The following is a 12010-nucleotide window of genomic DNA, read 5'->3' on the forward strand; positions in this document are numbered from 1 at the left end:
ACGGAATTTCAAGAATAAAGATATAGACTGTTTTTTTATACGCATGCGTATCATATGTATCATATACGTATCATATGCGCATAGCGTTTCATCATAGCAGAACAGAATGGATTAAGCGAAGCAGGAACACACACGAGGACGGAAAGTGTCGCTGAAGAAGTCACAGATGTGTGACAAAAGATTTCCGGACAACGGACATGAGTTAAAATAAAGATAGTAATAAACGAGTGAAGAACGAATATATAGTGCGTGTGTTTATTTGGCAAAAAAAATGACCGTCCAAAATACAGCAATTCACACACACACACACACACACATATATATATATATATATATATATATATATTATATGTGTGTGCATGTGTGCATATACGACAATCGTCTAGTTTCCGTCTACCAAATCTACTCACAAGATTGACTTTGGTCGGCCCATGGCTATATATAAGACACACGCCCAAGGTGCTTCGCATGGAATTGAACCTAGAACCATGTGATTGGGGGCCAAACTCCCTACCACGCGACCACGCCAGCACCTATCTAAGGTATGTTTATTATTATCTAAATTCAATTGGACATTCAGAAAATTAGCAACACTAAGATTTGTAACAACCGTTATTCATTAGATTTAACCATTTAAATGTATCTATAACATTTTTTTAAGTGTATCTAATTCTTATTTATCCTTCATATTAAGAGAGATTATTAAGCCATCTTCTGGTAAAAACCAATCTAAAATACAGAGGATATTTGTTTTTGAAAGCTTAGAATAGAAATCTTATAATTTAAGATAATTCAGCTCCATCACAGAGACACTCATCGGCGTTCTTTTCAAGTCAAATTATTTGTCAATAAATAGATTTCCGCCTATATATAATAATCCAATCAGATTCTCTGACTAATACAAAATTACAAACAAAAGGCAAAGAATTTTAAAGAGTTTATTCATTATAGTGGGACGAAATTCTATTATATCAGGTTTTCGAAATTTTCAATGATATTTATTATTAATAGCGTAGAATCGCATCATGGCGGAAACACTATCATTCGATAATGGATGAGAATTTAGTTTTAAATCTTATGAATAATAGAATTTAGAGCGTTGTTGCTGACTATACTTCATTCATTTTACCTATATTTTTGGCTGCATAAAATTGATCTTAACAAATAAAATTGGTCTTATCTTTTAACTAAACCTAAATATTTTATTCTATTATCCATTTCGAAATTAGTAGCTATTCTTTGACTTCTAGATTTAATGAATTGTGTTGTTTGTCATCAGATTCTTTGAGGAGTTTCTTTTATTCTTTATTTATTTACTTATTTGTAAATGTTTGTGATATTACCGTACAATAATCCTTACAATATGTGTGCCATTCATTGTTTATACAAGTTTTGTGTTGTCCGATGAAATGAATTATGTAGTGTTTTGCAATATTTTTCTAAACTCTTAACGAATTTCTAAAGTTATTTTAAATATTTTAAAACTTATTTCTTAAGCAAACTTTTGTTTTTAATATCAGATCTGTTTCGAATGATCTTTGCATTGTTTTCTGATGCTCATTTCCTCTTTCTGAATCCAAAACGTAGAGGATTGCTGTTGATTTTGTCAAAAAAAGAAAAAATGTCTTCCAAAGGCGGTGAGCTGGCAGAAGCGTTAGCACGCCGGGTGAAATGCTTAACAGTATTTCGTCTGTCTTTACGTTCTGAGTTCTAATTCCACCAAGATCGACTTTGGCTTTCATCTTTTCGGGATCGATAAATTAAGTACCAGTTACGCACTGGGTCGATGTAATCGACTTAATCCCTTTGTCTGTCCTCTCTATGTTTAGTCCCTTGTGGACAATAAAGAAATAAGTATTTCGTCTGTCTTTACGTTCTGAGTTCAAATTCCACCAAGATTGACTTTGCCTTTTATCCTTTCGGGGTCAATAAATTAAGTACCGGTTGCGAACTGGGGTCGATCTAATCCACTACCCCCTCCCCCAAAATTTCAGTCCTTGTGCCTAGAGTAGAAAAAACAAAAGTAATGACTTCCACTTCATTCATTTTAAGAAATCTTCAGATTTTTCGATGAAGCATTTCACATATGTTTACAAAGGAGTAAGAATGCATTTAGCAGGAAAATGTAGCAGTGTTTTTTCCATGTTCACTTTGAACAATGCTTCACAATTTCAGAAGGATTAATAAATGAATGCAAAAGACTGAATCCTGTTGTTAGTTTCATCCGTATAGAGTGCTCAGCAACTATATTTTATTTTAATTCCTCAGAGAACAAAGCTCAACAAATTATTGGAATAAATAGATACGCTTTTGAATCTCCATCCAGACTTTTCGCGATACCCTTAAAGCCAGAAATTTTTCAGCACCACCTCGTGTGTGTGTGTGTGTGTGTGTGTGTGTGTGTGTGTGTGTGTGTGTAGGCACGGGAGTGGATACCCATAAAGCCAGGAACTTTTCGTCAAACTCCTCGTACATATATATATATATATATATATATATATATATATATATATATATATATATATATATATATATATATATATATATATATATATATGGATGTATACCCTCCGCAAAATCCTAAATTATATTTAATTTGCTTTGCGGGAGCAACTGTTTTATCGAAAGCGTATCTTGTGAATTACTCGAAATACGAGACTAGAAAAACAGCCAACAACTGACGAAGGGTCGTTCTTTATGTTGTTTGTCTTGTTTTCCATTTGTGTCTTTCGTTGTTTGAAAAGAATAGTTTATATTCCATGCACTCGTACTTCGTTTTTTTTTTGTTTTTTTTTGTACACGTTTCATGATGTCCTGTACCCACATATGCATAATATATATATATATATATTTACATGCATGCATGTACGAATGACAAAGAAACAATGAATTAAACACAACAATAAACTCATTTCATTTTTTTAAACTTTATTTTTATTTTTTCCTCAGAGCTGAATAAATTTCCCAGAAATGTTTCAATTTATTCAATTATCGATTTAAGAAGATAAAAAGATAAGATAAGATTAAAAAATGCTTTTTTTATTTTTAATTTTTTTTTTTTTTATTTTTTTTTTAGGGTTTGGTTTTTATAATGTAAATTTGTTAAGAAAAAAAACAAGAAAAGGACAACAGCAACAACAACAGCAACAGCTCACTAATAATATTTAGAAAAATAAATAATAATAATAATAATAATAATAATAATAATAGGAATAATTATTATAACAATAATAACAACAACAACAATAACAAAAAGCATGTTATTGAAGAATCTTCATTGTTTTTTTTTGTGTTTTGTTTTGGTAAATAAGAATCACAGAGACAAACAGAGAAATAGTTTTATAAATTGCACCCTTGTGGCAAATAAAAAAATTCATCATTATTATTATTATCATTATTATAATTATCATTATTGTTATTATTATTATTATTATTATTATGTATAATTGCTATTGTTGTTCTTTGTCATTATTATAATCATTAGAGCTATCAGTATTACAGAGATTATTATTATTATCATTATTATTATTATCATCATCATCTTCATCATCGTCACCATTGCTATCATCGAATCAGCGTCAGCGTTACTGCTTGTTTCTCTCCATACGAACGTCTTCACCATCATCATCGTCATTGCCGTCGTCATCGTCGTCGTCCTCATCATCATGATCATCATCATCCTCATCGCCATCATTGTCATCATCACCAGTTGCTCTTAAACATTTTGAGTGTGTGTGCGTGTGTGTGTATGTGCGCGTGGGTGTGGGTGTATGTGCGTGCGTGAGTGTGTATATGTGCGTGCGTGTGGTTATGTTTCCCTGCGTGCGTGTGTATGTGTGTGCATGCTTGCGTCTGTGTACAATGAAAAATGGGAGGTGGAGGACGAGAAGAAAATGAAAGTTAGGTCGGAGGGGAATCTCTGTGGAAGAAGTTTTCATCATAATCATCGAGGAGGAGAGAGGGAGGGAGGAGAGGAGGGAGGAGAGGAGGGAGGAGAGGAGGGAGGAGAGGAGGGAGGAGAGGAGGGAGGAGAGGAGGGAGGAGAGGAGGGAGGAGAGGAGGGAGGAGAGGAGGGAGGGGAGGAAAAGAAGGAAGGGGAGGGGGAAGAGGAGATGGAAGGGAGAGGAGGAAGAGATAAAAGGAGGAGGAGGAAGAGGAGACGGAGGGGGGAAAAGGAAGAGGAGATGGAAGGGGAGGAGGAGAGCGTAGCCCTGTTGCACGTGATCACCTTCGAAGACTGTGTGCTTTGCTAGTGCGACATTCCTTAAGGAATATGAAAGATTTCCTTAAGGAATATGAAGTGTTGATGGTCAATACCAAAAGGAAAGAAATGAATCCACCAGTGAGATAAGTGCAAAAGGAAACAGTGACTAAATCATTCACTGATATTGCGGAAAGCTTGCCGGGCTGTAATAAACTCGGTGTACGCAACTCAAACAGCATTAAATGTTAGATAGCCATTTGCGTATCATACTTAACAAAATAGCTGAACCAGGTATCGAAACCGAATCCTAATCACAGCTCTCCGTTGGATCTTACGACCAATATCATGAGTTGTTGCTCTTGTTGTTTAGTCCCAAGTCAGCTCTGATCAAAGTAGACTTCTTTCACAAAGTATTACCATATGTGACCTTCCCATATTTGTTTCAAGCACAGTGTAGTAAATTTGGTTGCTATCTCTAGCTGACTTAAGAACCACATAGTAGCTTTGTTGTTTAACCCCTGTGATAATGAGTTGTGACACTGTTGTTGTTCTTGGTGTTCAAGTGGTTTTTATAAATGTTGTGGTAGTAGTTGTAATAATGATGGTGGCTGTTGTTTCGGTAGTTGCTCTTAGCGTTGCTTTTGCTGCAGTTGTTAATGTTACTTTTTCCAAGAAACAGCAGTCTGTATTGGGCAATATTCCTTACAATTTCTGCAACCTGCGTGACCAGCAATCAATGTCACCTGGGCCGATCCAACGAAGGCGCCTGTACACAGTGAAGCTGACTGCTAGAAATGCCAGTCAAATCTCCCTCAAATCCCACTCTACTGTTATAAAATAAACATTGGATAGTTTTGTAAAATTATAGAAGTATTTGGTGTACAAATAATACAGGATAGTCAGGCCTGGAGCGTCTCTGATCATAGATGTATATCAAAGCTTGGTTGGGGAGAGAGGTACATTAGAGAATATGCTCCTATACAATGAGAAAAAGACGGGATGGTCGTAACTGGAACGTCTTTGACCAAAGGACAGCTGAATCATACTTGACCGGGGGTTAATACTTATCTTCAACAACTGGATGAAAACAATGTTGAATTAAATATTATAACCCCCTCAGCCAAGCACCACCATCAAAACAAAAACATTGATATCCATGTAATAGACTTGAACCCGTCACGTACACTTTGGTAGTCTTCTAATAACTTATCCACTCAGCCACTTCTCAAAGCTTAGTCGATAGATCTAACATGTGTAGTGTTTTTAGTGCTTTCAGTTTTCATCAATTTAATCGTTTATCAGTTATTTCGCTTTAGTGGCTTAGGTCTGTGATGGTCTTACTTCTGTAGATCTTGGTTTCCATTGTCTGTGATTTTAGTGGTCTAATTTATATTATGGTTCGGTGTTTTAGTGTTACAAAAACATTTACTGTTTGACTTTTAAAGGTTTCACATTTTAGTCGGCAGACATTTTTCGGGTATTCAAATTTCATGGTCTAACATTATAGTGGCTCAGTATTTTAGTGGTCTAACATTTGAATAACTTGGATTTGTAAGCGATTTATACGATTTAAGATTTAATTTGTGGTGATCTAAATACCAGGTCACACACATTTATTCATTATAGTAGTCCAAAGTTTTAGTGGTCTAACATTTTACTGGCTTGAATTTGAAGGTCTAACACTTTGTACTTGTGTAATATTTCTGCGGTCTATGTTTTAACTTGTAGCAATGTAAATATTTACATATCTTACATTTCATTTACCAGTATTTTACGGTCTTACATTATATGGTCTAGTTTCTTAGTGGTCTAACACTTTAATTACTTGAATTTCAGATCTAATACTTTGTACTTGTATAACACTTCTGCGGTCTAAGATTTAAATTGAGACAATCTAAATAATGCCAGGTCTAACGTTTTATGGTCTAATATTTTTGACTATTATTGTAGCGATTGGTCTAAAGAGTTAGAAGTCTAACATCTTCAGAAAGCTAGTGTTATTAATCTCCTCAATATTAGTACGACCTGTCTTACAAAGATAATATCACAACTGCACGCTATAGAAATACAACCAATACTTAAGACTGGTCGTAACAATATCTAAACATTGGAACAAGACCTCACAATTTCAGAGAGATATGTAGAGTAGGGGTAAGACGGTGGGTAACCAATGGTACTTGGTTGTACTCGATTGTACTTGACTGCAACTAGATTTCATCCGCTCAGTCGAATTCGGTGGCATTTGAAGTAAGAACGTAAATGAAACAAAACAAAACCAAACGAAACAAAACAAAATAAACAAAAAAAAAAGGGCCGCAACGCCTTTTGTCCGGCGCCCGAACGATTCTGTCCCTGAAAACCACAGCGATGACGACGATGATGACGATGGGGTGATGGTGGTCGTTCTGGTAGCTGTGATATTGGTGGTGGTGGTGATGCTGATGACGATGTTGATGGTAGTAGTGGTGGTGATGATGATGATGATGATGATGATGATCATGATGACGATGACGACGACGTTGAATAAACCCAGTCAGTTATGCTCCAAACGAAACCCTTCTTTAATTTTCCCAAAGCTGGTCAGAAATGTGAGTTACCTGGCTGAAATCCAACATGAGCTGTTTGTAGGGCGCAGAGGAGCCGATGATCATCGTTATAGTTTTGACGATGGCTATGGAACCGTCCCACCACTATGATTCGACATACTGACCTATTACCGTATGCCTTTTTTTCTTTTTCGTTTCTACGTGTGATATGAGAGACAGGGAGAGGCAGTGAGAGGGGAGTAAAAGATATATACGCATATATATATATATATATATATATATATATATATATATATATAAGGGGGCTACAACAAAGAACAGACCAAGCGACGATACAGGCCCCCCTCTCCCTCTTCTCTAGATTTTAGTTTTAAACACTGATGATGTTGACGATGACGCTAGTGATGATGATGATGATGATGATGATGATGATGAATGACGAATGACGACGAAGACGATGTTGTTGCTACACTGCGCTTCACCCTGCGTCGAGAACTAAGATCGAACATGTGCCAGCCGTGACCATTCCGAGGTGTAAACGCCTCCCAGACATGCCGCCTCGTTAATGTGTGTGTGTGATTTGAGGAAGATTTTGCTATTGTTTTTAACAGGTCGATGATGACAATAGTGGAGAGTACACTATTAGTGTTACTATTGTCATCATCACTGTTGGTGGTGGTATTGGTCGTAGTATAGTAATGGTGGTGGCGGCGGCGGTGGTGGTGGTGGTGGTTGAGTTGTTTATGACATTAATGTTGCTGGTGTTAGTGGTTTTCATTATTGTTGATGGTGGTGGCGGGTAGTGTTGAAATTTTCCATGTTGTTTATGGCGGGGTTGATGTCGAAGCTATTGTTGTTGCTGCTGAAGAGGTTGTTATTACTGCTGTCGTCGTTGAGAAGCCACGAATCCAATTAACTCTACCTGGGCAAACAATCTTTGCTCTAACAGAATGACTTCTGATCAGTTTCCAGCTAACACCGTCCATTAAGACTTCTACGAAATCATGTCTCAATCCAGAAAGAATCCTGCTGGCCTTCAAATTTCGAGAGTTCAAAATATGTAATCCTAATCATTGAAAAGACAGCATAACTGCTGTTTTCACTGCTATTTTGAGCATATCAAGCAAACATATTACAGTTTCCCTGTCAGCATGTATAACCTCTTAAACTGAAACACTTTCAGGAAGATCGTCGAGGGAGATATCGCTGCCATGTTAAGTTCGCCTGCCACCCGTATAGATACACTCTCTCACTCATTTGAATGGTAACCTAATCTTGAACTCTTTTAAGATAATTGCTGGGGAAAGATTCTATCGAACAGATCAAAGACCCACATAAACGTTCCTTCATTACTGTACATTCCCCTGAATTTTAAAGACAATAAGGAAGTTCCTTCAAAGGAAATTCAGCTGCTGTATCATACAGGTCTACTCCAAGCTTTACATCTCTACCGCAGTCTCGTCTCGTTTCTACTGCAAACACCTGATAGTGATGGCGGTGGGGGTCAATGCAGTGATACTGATGACGATGGCGGTGATAGTCGGGGATGTGACAGAGGTGGTGGTGGTGGTAAGGAGGATGGTGATGGTGGTTTTAGTGGCGGTGGTATTGGCGATGGAGGATGTGGTGGATGGACAAGTTACTGATACTGATCTAAGATGAAAGACGTTCTAACCAAGACCTTCCCTCCTTTTCTCTTTAGGATCTGCCAATATGTCCCTTTACTTAAGACGATATGGTATTATTTGAGGTAATTTGTTTACTGTTTCTAACAGTCAAGACCACAGCATAGAGGCTCATTTGTTCACTCATGGATATAATGATAATGTTGGTGAGTGGTAGTGACAGAAATGGTGGTAGTGCTGGTGATGGTGGTTAGTGGTAGTGGAGGTGAGATGGTGATTGTTACAAACGTCGAGGTGGTGATGGTATTTGAGCATGACCATAATAATAATAATAATAGTAATAATAATAATAATGATAATGATAATAATAATAATAACAATAATAATAATAATAATAGTATTACTCATAGCTAAAAGCCCAAGCTACTAATATTACGATTACTACAACTACTAATACTACTTTATATATATATATATATATGTATATATATATATATATATAATATATATATATTTATATATATAATATATATATATAATATATATATATATATATATATATATATATATATATATATATATATATATATATATATAATATATATATATATATATATATATAATATATATATATATATATATATAATATATATATATATATATATATATATATATATCTAGTGTATATATATATATATATATATATATATATATATATATATCTAGTGTATATATATATATATATATATATATATATATATATATATATATATATATATATATATATATATATATTTTAAATTCATTATAACGTCATTGTTTTTATATATATATTTTATATTTTTGATTTAGTTATTTCATTTAGTGGCGTTTATTTTAGCTGCCAGTGCGAAATATATTCTCTTTATCTTTATTGAAATTATTTGCTTGTTCTTTTTTTTCTTTTTATTTATCATTTTGCTGTTGTTTTATTATAGCTTTTTGCTTTAGTTGTTTTGTTCATTTGTTTGTTAGTTGGTTTTGTTTTGTTTTTTTAATGATTTTCTTTTCTTTTTCTTATAAGTCATTCAAATGTTATTTCTGAAATTTCACCAGATTATAACGGGCTGAAAAAGGTATTTCACAGGGGGTGGGGTGGGGTGAAAAAAAACATCGATGAGGACTAAAAACGAAATGAAAAAATATAAATAAAAAATAAAAGTAGTGAGAAAATGAACAGAAAATTGAATATTTATAATGTTCAACATTTTAACATATTCATATGTGAATATATATATATGTATACATGTATGTCTATATGTATATATACAGATATATATATGTGTGTGTGAGTGTGTATATATATATATATATATATATATATACACATGCATATATATATATATATATATATATATATATATATATACACATGCATATATATATATATATATATATATATATATATATATACACATGCATATATATATATATATATATATATATATATATATATATATATATATACATACATATACATATATATATATACACATATACATACATATATATATATATATATATATATATATATATATATATATATATATATATATATATATATATATATATATGGTAATAACAGTAACAATAAAAAAACAGAACCCAGAATTCTGAAAATAATTAGTTTGGTTAACTAAGACCAACATTAATGGCTACATGAAGTTTTCCCTTACATGAAAGAAAACATGGACTTCATCAGGCTGCCATGTAGGAATAGATCCAAGCACATGGTCACCTGACAAACTACAAGTTTTGGAGGGTATTTTTCTTTTTTTTTTTTGTTTGCTTGCTTGTGATTTTTTTTTTCCATAAAGAAACTTCAAATAGCAATTGACCTTAGTTCCAACAGACCAAATAATAATAATAATAATAATAATATGTATATATATATATATATATATATATATATATATCATATATATATATATATATATATATATATATATATATATATATATATATATAGTTGAGATATGGTTTGATGGAAACATGAAAAAGATTTATGCATAATTGTGCAAACACACATCATCATCATCATCATCATTATCATCGTCTTCATCATCATCATCATCATCATCCTCATCATTTCACAGTAACAAGTAACATTAGCAAATAGTAGCATTAGAAGTTATCCTATAATATATCTGCTATATGCATGTATGTACATATACATATATACACACATATATATTATTTAACTTTCAGAATATCCCTAGAAGAAATTTCAAGAATTCAACAATTCCTTTACTTTAAGTAAATATCTCCTCCTTCAATTTTTCATTTTTTTTTTCTTTTTGTTTCTCATTTTATTTTAGTGCTTTTGTTTACAGCTGCACAACAGAATTTGATAGACTTTAAATTTCAGCATAAAATTCAAAACGCTTCAAAATTCCCTAGACTTGAAACAACCTGAGCGCACACATTACTTCCTTGCTTCCTTTTTACCCAAATATAAAAGTCTTCACACAAATCAAACATTTATTTTCGGCTGATATTGAAAAATTTTGATTTTTTTACATCTCTAAAAGGAAAGTGCCTTTTAAATTACTCTATTAGCATCTTCTTTACTCCTTTTTTTTATATTTAAATTCTAATTAAAAAATAATAAGACTAATTGTAATTCAGCAATAGATTCCCTTGGCTATATATAATAATAATTTTTTTTTCTCTGCAATTAGCACAAGCCTGAAATTTTGAGGGAGGGTGCTAATTGGTCACATGAACCCTCAGCGTTCTGCTGACACTTAGATTATCAACCCTGTAAAGTATGAAAGGCAAAGTTCACCGCGACAGAATATTATAATAATAATATTAATTAATAATAATAATAATAATTCTTTCTGCTAAAGGCATAAGGCCTGAAATTCGGTGGGAGGGGGACTAGTCGATTACAAGAACCCCAGTGTTTCACTGGTACTTAATTTATCAACCCTGAAAGGATGAAAGGCAAAGTCGACCTCAGTGGAATTTGAACTCAGAACATGAAGACAGATGAAACACTGCTAAGCATTTTGCCTGGCATGCTAACGATTCTGCCAGCTCACTGCCTTAATGACAATAATTATAATAATAATAATAATAATAATAATAATAATAATAATAACAGTAGTATATTTAACACACAAAACTAAAATCAAAACCCAAAACAACAGTAAAGCAGTAAATAACAACCCAATTATCATTATTATTATTATTATTATTATTAGTGTATCGTTATTTTAGATAATTATTTTGTTAGTTATTGTAACTTATTAATTACTGTGCTGTTGCACTAGGGATGTTTTTTTTTTGTTTGTTCTATATATTGTTAAATATTTTATCATTCATAAGTCAATGACATTCATTCAAGATAATCCAATGTCCATGAAGTTCTTTGATTAGTGATTCTTAGGTAGTTATTTCCCTTCCTTGGGACTCATATTTTTATATATCTATATGTAATTTTTTTTTTTTTTTTTTTTTGTAATTGCTTCCCCTAAAAGCTTGAATTAAATCACCTCAAACACTTGTTTAGTAAATTACTTTTTGTTCAGTCCCAATCTATCACAATAAATATAATAGCATATTATTATTATTATTATTATTATTATTAT

Source organism: Octopus bimaculoides, chromosome 15, assembly GCF_046866305.1.
Source record: "Octopus bimaculoides isolate indiv1 chromosome 15, ASM4686630v1, whole genome shotgun sequence".
In the NCBI taxonomy this organism is placed as follows: Eukaryota; Metazoa; Mollusca; class Cephalopoda; order Octopoda; family Octopodidae; genus Octopus; species Octopus bimaculoides.